Source organism: Herpailurus yagouaroundi, unplaced genomic scaffold (genome assembly GCF_014898765.1).
Source record: "Herpailurus yagouaroundi ecotype Mexico unplaced genomic scaffold, PumYag 181, whole genome shotgun sequence".
In the NCBI taxonomy this organism is placed as follows: domain Eukaryota; kingdom Metazoa; phylum Chordata; class Mammalia; order Carnivora; family Felidae; genus Herpailurus; species Herpailurus yagouaroundi.
Genome location: NW_024412412.1, coordinates 25,213,375 through 25,229,852, shown reverse-complemented (window position 1 = coordinate 25,229,852; position 16,478 = coordinate 25,213,375). Strand labels below are relative to the sequence as shown.

At 46.1% G+C, this 16,478-nt stretch overlaps 1 long non-coding RNA gene across 1 annotated transcript; it reads right to left on the bottom strand.

Moving 5' to 3' along the window:
- Window positions 1-2,613: 2,613 nt before the first annotated feature.
- On the bottom strand, window positions 2,614-15,053 carry LOC121039758 (uncharacterized). The gene is made up of 4 exons (XR_005794973.1): window positions 14,949-15,053; window positions 12,768-12,860; window positions 6,844-6,909; window positions 2,614-3,305 (listed from the first exon to the last, which is right to left on the bottom strand). It is a non-coding gene; the product is annotated as an uncharacterized LOC121039758 (long non-coding RNA).
- Window positions 15,054-16,478: the final 1,425 nt, after the last annotated feature.

The following is a 16,478-nucleotide window of genomic DNA, read 5'->3' as shown; positions in this document are numbered from 1 at the left end:
ACAGAGAATATTAAATGCACATGTACTCAGAGGTCAAGATTTAACAAAATTAATAATTTTTACTGATTTATCAAGGACATTCCTTAAAAAATTTTTTTAATGTCTATTTATTTTTGACAGAGAGAGAGAGAGAGAGAGAGAGAGAGAGAGAGAGACAGAGCATGAGTGGGGGAGGGGCAGAGAGGGAGACACAGAATCTGAAACAGGCTCCAGGCTCCGAGCTGTCAGCACAGAGCCCGACGCGGGGCTGGAACTCATAGACCGTGAGATCATGACCTGAACCGAAGTCGGACACTCAACCGACTGAGCCACCCAGGCACCCCAAGGACATTCTTTTTTTAAAAAAAGATTTTATTTTCAAGTAATCTCTACACCCAATAGGGGGCTAGACCTACAACCATGAGATGAAGAGTCACATGCTCCACCAAATGAGCCAGGAGGAGTGCCTTAAGGACATTCTTTTTTTTTTCTTTTTTCATTTAAATTTTAGTTAACCTACAATGCAATATTGGTTTCAGGAGTAGAATTCAGTGATTCATTTCTTTATAACACCCACTGCTCATCCCAACAAGTGCCCTCCTTAATGCCCATCGCCCATCTAGCCCATCCCCCCCCACCTCCCTCCAGCAATACTCAGTTTGTTCTCTATCATTAAGAGTCTCCTGTGGTTTGTTCCCCTCTCTTCTTCCCCCTCCCCTTCCCCTATGTTCATCTGTTTTGTTTCTTAAATTCCACATATGCGTGAAATCATACAGTATTTGTCTTTCTCTGATTGACTTATTTCGCTTAGCATAATACATTCTAGCTCCATCCACGTCATTGCAAACGGCAAGATTTCGTTCATTTTGACGGCTGAGTAATACACCATTGTGTGTGTGTGTGTGTGTGTGTGTGTGTGTGTGTGTGTACCACACCTTCTTTACCCATTCATCAGTCGATGGACATTTGGGCTGTCTCTATAGTTTGGCTATCATTGATAATGCTGCTATAAACATTGGGGTGCAGGTACCCCTTTGAATCTGTATTTTTGTATCCTTTGGGTGAATACCTAGCAGTGAAATTGCTGGATTGTAGGGTAGTTCTATTTTTAATCTTTTGAAAAACCTCCATCCTGTTCTCCAGAGTGGCTGCACCACTTTGCATTCCCACCAACAGAGCAAGAGGGCTTCACTTTCTCCGCATCCTCACCAACATTTGTTGTTTCTTGTGTTGTTAATTTTAGCCATTCTGACAGGTGTGAGGTGGAGTCTCATCATGGTTTTGATTTGTATTTCCCTGATGATGAGTCACGTTGAGCATCTTTTCATACGTCTGTTAGCCATCCGGATGTCTTTGGAAAAGTGTCTATTCATGTCTTCTGCCCATTTCTTAAGTGGGTTATTCGTCTTTCGGGTGTTGAGTCTGGTAAGTTCTTTACAGATTTTGAATACTAACCTTCCAGGACATTCTTAAATGAAACTGGAATCTGTTTTCCTGTGTGTATGTGGTGACAGTTGGTGCCATGTGCCAAGAAGGTGGCCATTTTGCCCTCTATTGCTTTTGCATCATCAGAAGGGTCACCACAGTGAAAAAGCCAACATCTTAATATTACTATGAAAATAGTTTTTACCTTACAGACTCTCTGAAAGGGTCTCAGAGACACCCCTTAGTGTTCCTCTCTCCTCAGCTCTCCAACCCCAGTGACCTCTGGCTACTCCAAATTCTATTGCAGCACTTAGTAGATTGCGGGTATCTCTGAGTCTGTGAGGTAAAAACTATTTTCATATTAATATTACAATATTTTTGTTCCCCAAGTTCTTGCTTTGTAATTGATTCTACCCTCTATTTTTAACAATAATAAATGATTTGGCATATCTATTGCATGTCAAACGCTATTCTAAACATGAAAAATACAGTAGTCAACAGGACAAGTAAGTCATTGCTCTCATGGCCCTTATATTCTAAGATAGACAATAAACTTGTAAATAAATGAATGCATGAGACATAAGCCCTATAATGATTAAAAATAGACTGACGTGACCAAAGGCGAGCTTGTAGTGAGATGGCTCCAAAATGAGGGGTGTCAAGTGTGTGCTCTGGTGTGAATAATGGTAATTCATGAGAAGAAATGAGGACGGGTGAAGTTTCCAGTAGACTCGCTGGGGTAAAACTAGAATTCCCCTGGAAAGCTCGGACAGGGAAGAGGGAAGAAGGCATGGTTCTTCGTGTTTGAAGGAGTGCCATGTTATCCTTTCTGGGGAGGACGGTACCTCACCAGCCTTCTGGGGGAAATAGCCAGGCAGCGACTGGTACAGGATTGCTGAGGTTACTGGTTGCTGCTTGTTCCTTCTAGAGGCTGGTGGGAGAAGGGGCCAAGGAGGGAACTGGATTTATGTGTAACATGAAATTTTGGTTGTCCTGGTTGTGATACCCAGCCGACATCGACATCCAGAGGCTGGCTCTCACCTCTTTTTGTTGTGGTTGTTTATTTATTTATTTTGAGAGAGAGCAAGCACGAGGCGGGGAGGAACAGAGAGAGAGGGAGAGAGAAAGAATCCCAAGAGACTCCGTACTGTCAGCACAGAGCCTGAGGCAGGGCTTGAACCCATGAACCATGAGATCGTGACCTGAACGGAAATCAAGAGTGGGTGCTTAACCGAGTCACCCAGGAACCCACGGCTGTCACTTCTGATTCAGGGTATTCTAAATCCACGACTAGAGCACACTAACAATTTTCGTGTCAGTATTCACCTAAGCCAGCTGTCTGGGGGCAAAACCAAACGAATGAAAATAAAAAGAGAGAAATCCCACAAAACTCAAAAGAAGGGCTTGTAGGTCCTGTTGCAAAAAGCACCTTGCGATGGAGGAAATTCTATGCCACTCACTTGAAAGAGCTCTGTAGAATCAGTTCTACAAGATGGCAAGAATCAGTTCTTGCCCTGTTTTCCTCTCCCCTTTCCCCCAGAAAGGTGTCCCCGCTGTTCCTACTGAAGGAATGTGTCCTCTGCCTCTCCAGGGCACGTTTCCGGTGTTTTCTTCTGCTGAAGCTCCTCTCATTAGTCCAGGGGAGGCGTCTCTTCTCTCCTGGAGCTCCACCTTTCCCTTCTCTTCTCCGTGAGCCCGCTCCTCTGGGTCAGTGCCCCTTCCCCCACGCTGAACAGGAGAGCCGCGATTTTGTTTCCTGAGTTTCACCTTTTCCTGTAAGTATGAATTAGTGTAACCCCAAAACAGGTATAATTTACCTCTTCCGTGTGTCCTTTTTTCCAACCACTTCATGGTTTTCAGAAGGGACATACCGGACAGGTCGCAGGTCTCGGTGCAGAGTACTGTGTAAATACAGTGTAAAGTCGACTTACAATGTGACAAATGTCTCTCCTCTCAAAGTGCCCATCCAAGGCCATCCATTCAATCTCCTCTACTCATTAAATCAGAGCAGATTCCCCCTTCTTAGTAAAGCGTAAAATTCTGCAGGGCAGGGACTATTGTCTGTCACCATACCCCTATAACCACAGCCTTTATAGACTGTTGACACTTTGATTGTAAGGGTGTTAGAAAAGGTGGTTCCCTCTATCCTCAGAGGCAGCTGGGGGTGGAGTGGGCATGCGTGTAGTGGGACCACGAGGGTTTCTCTAATCTCTACTCTGAGAGCAACAGTACTTCCATGGCGCCCACCCTCCCGCAACCACATAACTTATGACACGGTCCCTTTGGGGTTGGCTCTGAGGTGTTTAAAGCCACATATGCCACATTTAGCAACTCTGCAGCGTCTTCTCACAAGTGTCTTAAGAATGAGATACAGGGGCACCTGAATGGCTCAGTCAGTAAGCGTCCAACTTCAGCTCAGGTCATGATCTCGCAGTTCATGAGTTCGAGCCCCAGTTGGTCTCTGGAGCCTGCTCTGGATTACGTGTCTCCCTCGCTCTCTGCCCCTCGCCCACTCTCATTCTGTCTCTCAAAACAGTAAACATTAAAAAGAAATTAAAAAAAAAAAAAAAAGAATGAGATACATAGGTTTCCTGGCTGCCATGTCCTGACGACCACGTCTTCATCATTGTTGTTCTGCCTTTGAACTCCTGAAAATAGACCCCCATATGAACTTTACCGAGTGGGTCCTGCATTTCCACCACAGGACGATTTTTCCCATTTTAAAGTCACACGAATCACAGTGAGCCTTCCCTTGGGGCCCTGGGGAACCCTGGAGGGGGAACAACACGTTTTAATAAGGAAAGGGGGAGTCAGTCACAGGGAACCAGTAGGCTTTCACAGCTGCCCACCCCAGTTCTAGGCCACGAGCACGCACTCTAAGTGACGCATGAGTAATTTGCCTTGCGTGCCTATTGACAGTACTAGGATGGGGGTACGTGGTAGCTGTCGGGGTGGGTGGTGGCCCAACTAGCAGGAAATCCTAGAGAAGACAGGAAAGCGGAGGAAGAGCTGTCCGGTTTTCCCGACAGCCTCGTGCTTTACGGTAAATTTATACACTGCAGGGTGAGGCAGGAAGACCGGGGCGCATTCTAACTGGCCACTTGATCCCTGCCCATCCCAGATTCTCAGCTTTATAGCCAGCTTCTCTCCTTACTTCCAGATCTTTGGTTTCTGCAAGCCTCTGAGCCACCTCTTAGCTTGTTGAAATGTTCTTTCTGTCTCATTAAGTCCGATCGACCCCTTGCTTTGAGCGTCTCCTTTTATCCTCTGGGAACCTGTTGAACCACTGACTCCATCACCAGTGGCTGACCCGGTAGCAGCACCAGGCATGGGAGAAGACTGCCACGAGAAAGAAACTCCGGGGCACAGCGCAAGCTGTCTTTGTGCTCCAAATCTTAACTGTTCAAATATCTTCCTCCAAGTTCTACTTTTCGGTATAACTAAGCTCACGGAGAGCAGAAATAAAGGGAGCCGAAGTCGTAACTAATGTAATTTCCATTGTGGAATGTCAGCTCATTTATTTTTAGATGGAAATGTATCCCGCTTTGTCACCTCCCACCTAAGGCCCCCACGGAAGGTAGTAAGCATTGATAACGTTCGTTAAAAGCTGAGATTTCACATTTTGCTTATTTTTGTTTGGCTCTGCACAGCCAAAGGGCAAAGAATTCAGACAGCTTTCCTGCAAACACCCACTTTGCGTTTATACCGTGTACGAAAGCAAGCAGGCTCTGGCGGTTGCTGTCAGGGAAGAGGAAATTGTCCTCAGCTTAATTCCCAGAATGAAGAGTTCGAGCATGTGGCAGGAACACGGCGTGTGTACTTGAGAAACACAGGGCCCTGCTACCGCGCCGAGAGCAGACGGATGGCTTCAGCAATACACAGCCCGGGTTTGGTGAGGCCATTTCCTCCGTAAGAGGAACACTGTGCATCTTGGTGGATTTAATTTTGGTTTTGGCTTATGGTGCTTTAAGATTGCTACTCCAGGGGCACCTGAGTGGCTCAGTTGGCTAAGCGTCCCATACTTTGGCTCAGGTCGTGATCTTGCGGTTTGTGAGTTCGAGCCCCGCATTGGGCATTTTGCGGACAGCCTGGAGCCTGTTTCGGATTCTCTGTGTCCCTCTCTCTCTGCCCCTCCCCCACTCATGCTGTCTCTTTCTCTCTCAAAAGTAAAACATTTTTCAAAAATAAAATAAAATAAAATAAAATAAAATAAAATAAAATAGTCACTCTAGAAGCTGAATGTGTGAAGAAGACAAGCGCTTGTTCCCCCAAAATGTCATGGATTACATGGCCATGAACTGAACACCCACTCTGGTTTCTTGTCTGGTTAGGTGTCCCCCAAAGCAGAGCCCAGGTGCCTGGAAGCCAGGTGTTCATCACCTGGCCCTCCCCCACCTTTCCCATTTCGTATGTATTTAGTCAGGGTTCTGCAGACAAGTGGAACCAAGAAGATGCATCTAGAGAAAGGGATTTATTTTTAGGGATCTGCTCACACAATTTGGGGGAGGTGGCCAGTTCAGAATCTGTAGGGCAGGCTGGCAGGCTGGAAAGGCCAACAAGACCTGATGCTGCAGGCTGGAAGCATAATTCCCTCCCTGTCGGGGGACCTCACTCTTTCCTCTTAAGGCCTTCAACTCAACCCATCGATGAGACCCATCCACATTGTGGCACATATCTGCTTTACTCAGAGTCTGCTAATTTAAATGTTAACCATATCTAAAAAGATACCTTTCTGGGCAAATACAGACTGATATTTGGCCAAACTGGACCCCACACTCTAGCAAAGATGACTCATAAAATTAACCATCTGCACATAGTAAGTGCTCAACGAAATGATCTGATTTGATATGCAGTCCCAGACAAAACATGCTCCTGAGCCACTACGTCTTCAGCTGAATGATATAGGGGTTGGACTTCCTTCCTCCAATTCTGCTAGGCCAAGGTTACAAATGTAAGTCTTGAGAATGTAGACAAGGTGTGACCTCTGGTCCCTTCACACAAATTGAACAGCTTTAAATGAGATGATAACACCTTCCCTCACCATTGTGGCTGCCCCCAGTATTGGCAGCAATAGAATAAATCCTATACGGTGGTTCCCCCCTTATCCTTAGGTGATACTAAGACCCCCTAGTGGATGCTGGAAACCACAGATAGAATCAAACCCTACATATACTATACATACATACCTATGATAAAATTTAATTTAGAAATTCCGTGCAATAAGGATTAACAATGATAACTAATAGGCGATAAAACAGAACAATTATAATAATACACTGTAATGAAAGTTATGTGAATCTGGTGTCTCTCTCAGAATAGCCTATTGTCCAGCACTCACCCTTCTTTTTGTGATGATGTGAGATGATAAAATACCTATGTGATGAGAGGCAGTGCGGTGAATGACGTAGGCGCTGTAACTAATGTTGGGCTACTACTGACCTTCTGACAACATGTCAGCAGGAGGGTCACTGCTTCTGGATCATGGTTGATGGCACGTAACTGGAACTGTGAAAAGCAAACCGCAGATGGTGGGGGCTACGGAACAAAGTTCTATAATCCCATGAGCTGTCTTCTTGGTGTCCTGTTTTTCTCAGGCCTCACCACACCCAGGGGCAGGACTCAAGCTGCTTAGGGGGTCCAAATCACCAGTTCTCCAGAAGAAAAGGGCTCCTCCTCTAACAGTGAATAGGTTGCTTAAGAATTTAGAATGCACGGGTGAAGGAAATGCTTCTGAAGTTACTGGGGGCTCACAGAGAAGCTTCTAGAAAAATAGGCCCGAGATCCATCCTTGACTCCTGGTCTCTTTGTTGTTTTTTTCTTTTAACCAGCCGAGGAAGGAAATAATGTCCAGTGTCACTGGACACGGGAAAAGAGTCCATGAGGAGGAATGAGAGTCAAACCACAGTCAACACACAACCCTAAAGCAGTGCCTTGTCCATAACACTCAGTAATGTTCAAGGAATAGGAGCGCCTGGGTGGCTCAGCTGGTTGAAGTCCGACTCTTGACTTTGGCTCAGGGCATGATCTCAGGGTGCTGGGATTGAGCCCCATGTTGGGCTCTGTGCTGAGAGCATGGAGCCTGCTTGGGGCTCTCTCTCCCCTTCTCTCTCCCCTTCTCTCTCTGCCCCTCCCTTGCTTGCTCTCTCTCAACAATAATAATAATAATAATCATCATCATCATGGAATGGACCAGTTATCCTCTCATTTTATCCTTTCTCCATCTCTATTTTCCTGAACCCCTGCCCAGAGGCAGCATCCAGGGTCATGATTCCTTTTGCTCGATTCAACCCCAAGGCTTCAAGCAGATAAAACCAATATACTGGAGACCCTAAACACCATCGTGGTGCCTCAGCTTTGAGTCCATATATCAAATAGGATGGGCGTTTCGTTCAGGCAATGTTCCACAAGAAGGAAAAAAAGCAAATACTTTAGTTCAGTTTAGATAACACATAGACCTATTTCTGTTTTCTGTCTGACTCCATGTGTATGAGGATTTTGACATGAGGAAGGCAATTTGCTTTAGAAATGCGTTCTTTCATTTATTTTTGTTTGTTTGTTTTGTTTTCTGAATTTGCAGCTCACTGACTGAGCCAAGTCACTAACTCATGAATCTGGCATTTTAGGCATCTAGATTACATCTCTTGACAGTTGTTTTTATATGTGGAGTTTATTTGAAACAAATGCACAGTCAAGGATAAGTCCTTGGACTTGGAGCCAGTAGAACTGGGCTCTGATGAAACCCTGGACGTCATGTAGTTTATTTCTGCCAATGTAGAATAGATGCATAAAGCCAATGGTTTGTATTCCATGAGGCTTTGAGGGGATACTGAACTGTAAAGAGGTTAACAGGGACATAGGTCTGGAACTTAAAAAATTTATTGTGCTGTGTTGGATCAAGCTCAAAAAACACTAGCCTCCAAATCGGGTGACCTTAAGAGCCATAGTCATTACCTTTTATATCTCAGGCTCATCCTTTTCTACCAAAGAGCTATAGCTCTCAAATGAAATACATAATCACTCCCTGAGGGATATTAGGAAGTGATATTATGTCCTAAGAAGCAAACAAACTGGCACAGAGAGAGACAATAAAGGGATGGGAGACCCTTAACTGGTTGTGCCGAGGAAGATTTTTTTCAGAAGATAACGTCCAGGCTGAGAACTGAAGAGTCGGGAGCAGCGGGCCGTGGGGAGCTGATTTCACGGAAGTAGTGACAGTTAAGATGGACAACAGCGCGGCTGAGGAGCTGTGGGGACCGTGTGCCACCCCCATGGCGTCTGCCCCGCGCTCCTGGCCTGCTGGTGCTGACGTTCACAGAGAAGGCAGACGGCAGGGAGAAGGAGAGATGGGGAGGAAAATCAAAAGCTACGTTGTGAACAGGTCCTGTTTGTGACGACCGTGAGAATTCCAAGGGGAGATGTAGGGTAGGCGTGTGCATGTCAGGGTCCTGGCAGGAAACCAGAGCCAGGGGAAGAGAGCCTCATCAAAAGGCTCTTTACAAAGGTGTGGGCAGAGTTTAGGAAAAGCAAAGAGGCAGTGCGGTGCCCTGAAGCTGGTGACAGAGGGGAGGCGTTCCCATGCCTGGGCCTGAAGAAGCAAGGGAAAGGGTTAGTGACTGGTTGGGAGAGGAGGCTGGGGGACTAGAGGTGGATGGAGAGGACCTTCTGAAAGTGTCTGTGGCCTTCAGTGGAGAGACACAGCCGGTCTGAGGTGAACCACAAAGAGGGAGCTGCGCTAATCGACTTATTGCCCTCACCCTCCTACCTTTCAATCTTCTGCTGGAAACTTCTATTGGCTAAGCCCAGCTGGAAGTCAGAGAGCCTTCTAATGTCGTTCACAAAAGTCAAACTGCTAGGGCAGAGAGGAGGGTCATCAAGAGTACAGAGTGGGTCTGGAAGGACAAACAGAATATACACACCACAAGGCAGCTGGATACACAAGTTGGAGCTCTACAGAGACGCGCGAGCTGGTTAGAAAGAGTGGGCAAATAGGCAGGAATTAAAGTTTTGGCAATAGATGGAAGGAGAGCATCGTGGAAGGAGAGCAAGTGAGGAGCAGTGAAGAACTCTGCTATTAGAGCTTAGCTGGGGCACCTGGGTGGCTCAGTCGGTTGAGCATCCAACTGTAGCTCAGGCCATGATCTTGCGGTTCGTGAGTTCGAGCCCCAAATCAGTCTGCTGCCAGCCTCTCAGTGCAGAGCTGGCTTCGGATCCTCTGTCCCCCTCTCTCTGTGCCCCTCCCCTGCTATGCTTGCTCTCGCTCTCTCTCTCTCTCTCTCTCTAAATTAATCAATTTAAAAAAAAAAAAAACATTAGAGTTTAGCTGGAGAATAAAGAGGACTTTGCAAAGGAGACTGGAAAAAAGTAGCCAGAAACCAAGGAGGAGAACCAAGATAGTGTGGTGTCACAGAAGGGCCAAGAGGAGATGAGCGCAACAGAAAGAGGCAGTCATCCTCCTGCGTCAAATGCTCCTGGAAGCTGATAACAGAAATGCGCCTCTGGCTTTGGCAACGTCACTCAGCAACTATGCCAAGCACCATGCTTGTGGCTGTTGCAAAGAGGGGTGAGCCCTGGATTCTGAGGACACCCCAACCTAGACATGGGACCAGGCATTCTGTGGGGTGACTGATCTGATAGAAATAGGAACAAATGCCTTTTGAAGCAGAAAGGGTACGGGGAAAAGTTACCTAAGGACAATCAGTTATGTATATGGTGTGTATAGCAATTCTTCGGAACAAAGAATTCCAATACCGGGAAAATCTTGCATTTTAAGCAAGAGGAAAGTGAAACTCAGGAAAGTAAAACAACCTGTCACTCCTTGAATCAGTACCCCTTTGGGAGGATGCTGACAATCTGAATATTCTCTTGATTTCAGACTTTTTTGATTAGACTTTCAAAGGACAGACCTATGACCTATGCTTTATTAGAATCAAGATGTTATTTACTTAAAAATTTTCTGTGAAAGTAATATGTTTATGCCAAAGAATTGTTAATAATATAAGAAAATTAAAATCACTCTTAATTGCATAATCCATACCCCTAAGTTTCTAGAATGTTTTTTCAGTTTTTTCCTGAGTGCATGTATGGCTGCCTAGACATTTCTCTTTAAAAAATGTTTTCCACACAACCAACAGAGTGAAATGGCAACCACAGAATGGGAGAAAACATTTGCAAATCATGTATGTATAGAAGGTTAACATCCAGAATATATAAAGATCTCCTACTATGTTGAACATCACTGATCATTAGGGAAAATGTAAATCAAAACCACCCTGAGATACCACCCCATCCACCAGAATGGCTACTATGGGGGAAAAAAAAAAAAGGACACACGCATATAGAAAACAATAAGCGTCAGCAAGGATGTGTAGAAATTGGAATTCTTGCGCACTGTTGGTGGGATGGAAAATGGCGCAGGCTCTACAGAAAACAGTATTGCAGTTTCTCAAAAAATTACAAACAGAATTACTATATTACCTGGCAATTCTATTTCTGGGTATATATCTAAAAGAACTGAACGCAGGGCCTTGAACAGATACTGGTACTCCTATGGTCATCACAATATTCTTCACAACAGCCAAAAGGTTAAAAGCAGCCCATTCTACTGACAGATGAGTGGATAAACAAAATGTGACATATACATACGATGAAATATTGTTCAGCCTTGAAAAGGAGTGGAATTCTGACACACGCTGTAACACGGACGAACCTTGAGGGTATTGTGCCGAGTGAAACGAGCAGGCACAAAAATACAAATACTGTGTGATTTCACTTATAAAAAGTACCAGGGCAGTCACACTCATCAAGATAGAAAATAGAATGGTTGTGGCCAGGGGCTGAGGAAAGGAAAGAAAATGGGGAGGAAGGAATGTTGCTTTACTGGTACAGAGTTTTTAAAAATTATTTATTATTTATTTATTTATTTGGTGAGAGAGAGAGAGAGTGGGGGAGGGGCAGAGAGAGAGGAAGAGAGAGAATCCCAAGCAGGCTCCTGGCTGTCAGTGCAGAGCTACATGCGAGGCTCAATCCCATGATCTGCAAGATCAAGATCTGAATTGAAATCAAGAGTCGGATGCTTAACGCCACCCAGGTGCGTTGGTATGGGCTTTCACTTTTGCAAGATGAGAAATTCTGGACATTGGCGGTACAACAAGGTGAATGTATTCAATGCTACTGAACTAGATGCTTAAAAACTGGCTAAAATGATACCTGTTATGTTACACGTATTTTACTGCAATTAAAAATTCCACATTAAAATGTTTATAATTTTGTTTTACTTCATTTAAGAATACCAAGTGAACGTCTTTTCATATCAATAAACATTTTTTATATTATTATTTTAGTTGCTACACCATGGTCTGTTTTTGTTTTTGTTTTTGTATCACTTACTTAGTCAAATCTGTTTATGGACATTCGGTTTTCTACAGAGCTAAACATCATAAGCAAGTTGCAGTGGACGTCACTATAGCTACATCTCCGCCAAATGTATAATTATTTCCCAAGAATAAGATTAAGATAAGAATAAGAATAAGATCAAAGGAGAACAGAGCTTGTCAGGGGTTAAGCAGGTGGGAAATGTAATACAAAAGCTGAAATATGAAAACCAATCAGCAGAGAACTGAAGTGAGGTGTGATAAAAATTAAGTGCTATGCAAAATACTTCTAGTTGGAGAAAGGAAATGTTATTTACCTATTTGTTATTCTTTATTCTTTACCTGTTCCTTTATTCTTTACATATTCTTTACCTATTCTTTATTCTTTACCTCTTCCTTTATTCTTTATATAAATTATACTAAGATTCTGCTATGCACCATTGTTCTGGACACTGATTTCGAATTGTCTTAGATACTCTCTTATCCCTCCGGAAACCCAAAGACTAGGGAAGAGAGAAGCAAGTAAATCAACATTTCAGTGCAGCTTAGTGCAGAAGGGAATGGAGCTATGCCTCAGGTCTAATGGGAGAAGAGGAAATTCACCAACGGGGAAGGCTTCTTAAAGGAAGTGGCCATATGTCAGTCAGCTGAGTTTTGACAGGAGTCAGAGTTAAGTTACACTTAAGAAAGTGGGTAACTAAATGGGGTAGCCCAATCCAAGATGGCCCCCAACGATCCCTACCTCTTGGTATTCACAGCCTTGTGTAGCCAATCTCTCCCACAGGATTGGGGCTGTTCTGAGTCACCAAGAGAGAATGGTAGAGAAAACACTGTCTGAACTCTGAGGCTAGATTACAGAAAGCACTGAAGCTTTTACTTTGCCCTCTTGGATTACTTGTCCTGGAGGAAGCTGGTTCCTAGGCTATGAGGATATTCAAGCAACACACATGAAGAGGAACTGAGGCCTCCCACCAAGAGTCAGTGCTAACTTACCAACCACATGAATAAGGCACCTGAGACGTGGATCCTTCAACCCAGCGGGAGACAGGTCCGGCCAACACCTTAACTGAGGTCTCATGAAGGAGCCTAAGCCAGAACCAAGAGACGTAATAAGTGATGACTGTTTTTGTAAGCCACTAAAAAGTTTTGGGGTGATCTGTTTCTCAACAATAGTTAAATTAACACACTATATCTAAGCATGGGTGAATGCATAGCTGAAAATTTTTAAATATGGGAGATATTTGGAGTGACCTCAGAGAAGGTAACGTGGGGGAACGGAAGTAGCTGGAAACAGAGAGGAATGCCTGGGCCAGATACTCCTTCGTTTTTGCCAACAGAACCAATACCGTTCACGTATTAGGGGAATATCTGGATGAGGTCACACAGGTAGAATGTGTCTCTTAAGAAAAACAGCAGTCTCGACAGCTGGTTGAGCATCCGACTCTTGATTTTGGCTCAGGTCACGATCCCAGGGTCATGTGATCGAGCCTTACACCGGATTCCTCACTGAACATGGAGCCTTCTTAAGATTCTCTCTCTCTCCCCGCCCCCACCCTGCCCTGCTTGTGCTCTGTCTCTAAAATAAATTAAATTAAATTAAATTAAAATAAATTAAAGTAAATAAAACAAAACAACAGGCTGATGGGAAAGCCTCGGCTGAGAGAAAACCCTCAAAGGGTGAGCAGACAATGAAAACTCCAGTGTCATGGAGTTCTAAAAGTTAAAGGAAGAGTTTCAAAAAAGAGGGGGTGGCCTCTCTCTCTCTCTCTCTCTCAAAGGCAGCAAAGAAGTCAAGCAAGGCCTGAGAAACGGGTACTGGAATTGTCACCGTGGACTACAGTGAGGTGTGCACAAAGTGCCAGGGAAAGTGCCCCGGAAGGCAGGAAAAACGAGCCACATTTGAGTAGAGACTCCAGGAGCGGGGGAAGTGGACAAGTGAAAGGGATTTCACATTCAGGTGTGTCTGGACCGTGGGATGGGAGTGGAGGTGGGCAATGGTGAGGCCAGAAGGCAAAAGGTTTTAGGGAGAGTACGCTAAAGAGCCTTTAAAAAAATTCAGTTTATTTTTGGGGGGGGGGGGGCGGGGAGAGAATCCCAAGCAGGCTCTGCACTGACAGTGCGGGGCTCCAACTCACAAACCCTGAGATCACGACCTGAGCTGAAACCGAGTCCCACGCTTAATGGACTCAGCCACCAAAACGCCCTGAAAGATCCGCAACTTTAACGTGCAAGAGGGTGATTTTTGAACTGTCCCCTGAAGAGCCCAAGGGCTTCCCACCTGCCAGGCTGCTTGATGGCAGAGGGCGGGCGGGATGGTGAGGTGGGTTCTGGCCTCCACCTTCCCACTCCCTTTTCAAACACATTGTGCTTCTGATTCGTCCTTCCTTCGGAGGCTGTATTCCACGGCCAGAATTCTGAAAACCAGCCGTGTTGGCGATGGAAGCCGTGGCCTTAGAGAAGCGCCAGGCTCAAGGAGAGGGGATCACGTCCTCTCACCACACAGGAGGGCGGGCAAGGCCCTGAGGGCCACCTGCAAAAACGTGCAGGTTTTCTGGATCAGCTTCAGTAGCAACGTGGAATAGAAAGGGACCTGGGGCTTCGCCGAGGGCTCAAACCTTACCAAGGCCCCGCAAAGGACGGCACTGCCGCAGTGCGGCCCTTCCTGAGTCACGCTTCCCCGTGGCACACCTGTCATTAGCTCCTGTTTCAATCTCTGCTTCCCAGGGGATGAAGCAACTCACCAAACATACACCCTCACCCAGCGGCAGAGGCGGGGTTAGCTCCCGTACTCGGACTCGGACTTTAAACTATTGTTTAAAGTCTTCAACCACCAGATGAAAATAGTGGAACAGCAGGGCTGTTCGAGGCACGGGCGGAGGGGGGCGGGTGAGTCGTGGGAAGCGAGGCCCAGGGAGGGGCGCAGGTAAAGTGAAGAGAGGCATCCCAGCCTGTCGGGTTTGCCCGAATCTGGTTCCTTCTGTGCCAAGCAAGAGAAAGTCGTGCTCTCTGAGCCCCCTGCTGTCTCTCATGACGTGGCGCTGGTTTTCAAAAAAGTCTAACGTGTTCAAATGTGCCAGCTTCCCGTTTTCTGTCAGTTTCTAGAACGGTGCAATTCAAGGGAGGAGAGGAGGATCCTTCCTGTTCTGTAACACGCTTACATCCTAAAGCGCTCACCTTCGGGAGTCGCGCCCTACGTGGCGCAGAGCGAACGGATCCTCGGGCTGCTACGTGACTGCGCGCTCGCCGCGCCCCTCGCCGCCCCGCCGGCGCCCCTGTCCGCGCGCTTGGCCGCCGGGCGTCCCGGGGGGCGGGGTCTCCTAGGCGAGGCGGGGCGGGGCCTCCCCTCCGGCCTCCCACGCCCTCCACGCGCGCGGGTCGGGGAAGCTCCGGGAGCAGACGCGCTCGCAGCCAGGTGCGGAATTCCGTCTCCTTTCTCCACCCAGGGCGCGCAAGGTCACCGCCGCGCTCCGAGCCCTGCTTCCTCGTTCTTACGCTAGGGGCTGGCGCCATCCCGGGGCCCTTACAGCTCTCAGGTCTGAGGCTGTGTTGTCCTGAATGTCGCTTTTCTGTGCCCCTGTCTGCAAAGCGCCGCGAGTTCCTTGGGATAACAGTGGTGACTTAAGTTTGCCACCCATTGCTTATGAAATCCACTAAAATGCCACTTTAGAATCAGTGCTGACTTAGATGCAGTGACTGTCACATCGTCCCTGTATAGTTTACCAGTCACTTTAAATGGTAGGCTGGGATACAAATCATTACTTCCATTTTGTCGATGAGGAAATTAACGTTGTTTTTTTATAGTAATAATCATTACTACTAAAAAGGTAAATTGCTAAAGAATTTACATATATGAAACTCCTTCTTCTGGAGCCACTTTCAAAGAATGCTCCAGATCTGACCTTAAACAAAGGTAAAGGGCAAAGCGATGTTATCTTTTAGGTCAGGAAAATAAACAGAGTTTTCTGTTTTCTTCCCTCTTTTGTAAGCAGTGACATTTGAGAGGTTTCTCACCAGCAGGTTTTTGCTTATGCCTGAAAATTATCTGACTGACATTAGCCTAAACAAGGGGCAGGGGCAATCTAGGGGGACCTCCCTTGTGCTTTAAATAGAATGTAGTGAGGTCACAGAAATGGGGGCCTATAGTTTTTTAGGGGAATATCTTCGTGCTCATTTTATGATCTCCCTGACCCCTGAAAATGGCGAGGAGGGTAGAAAGGAATAAGATTTCTCTGCAGCTGCTTGCTTCCTTGGTGAGGCTTGGAGAGCGTCCAAAGAACCCCAAGGGAAGCAGTCCAGCTGTGTAACTGGTCTGGGGTGGGAGTCGTGAGGGTGCATATGAGTCCCATCTGCAGAGCCTCTATTGACTGTGCATTGTAACCTGTACTGCAGTGTGAGGAGATGACTCTCTCTGCCTTAGAAAGCTCACAAAAGTTGCCTCAAGTGGAACCACTGGGAAATCGCAGAACTGACTTTCAAACCCAACTATCTGAACTCCAGCTTCAGTACTGTCTCCTATTTCAAAGAACACAAATGGTCTCAGGCCCCATCAGAGTGAGTCCTAGGATGGCAGAGACTTCCAGGGGAATGAGAGTGTGGGTCTCTCTAATCTCCAGTGACCCGGCTCCAAAGCAGTGGGATTGGGGCGCCTGGTTTCTCAGTCATTTGACCATCTGATCCTTGATTTCAGCACAGGCCTTGATCCCA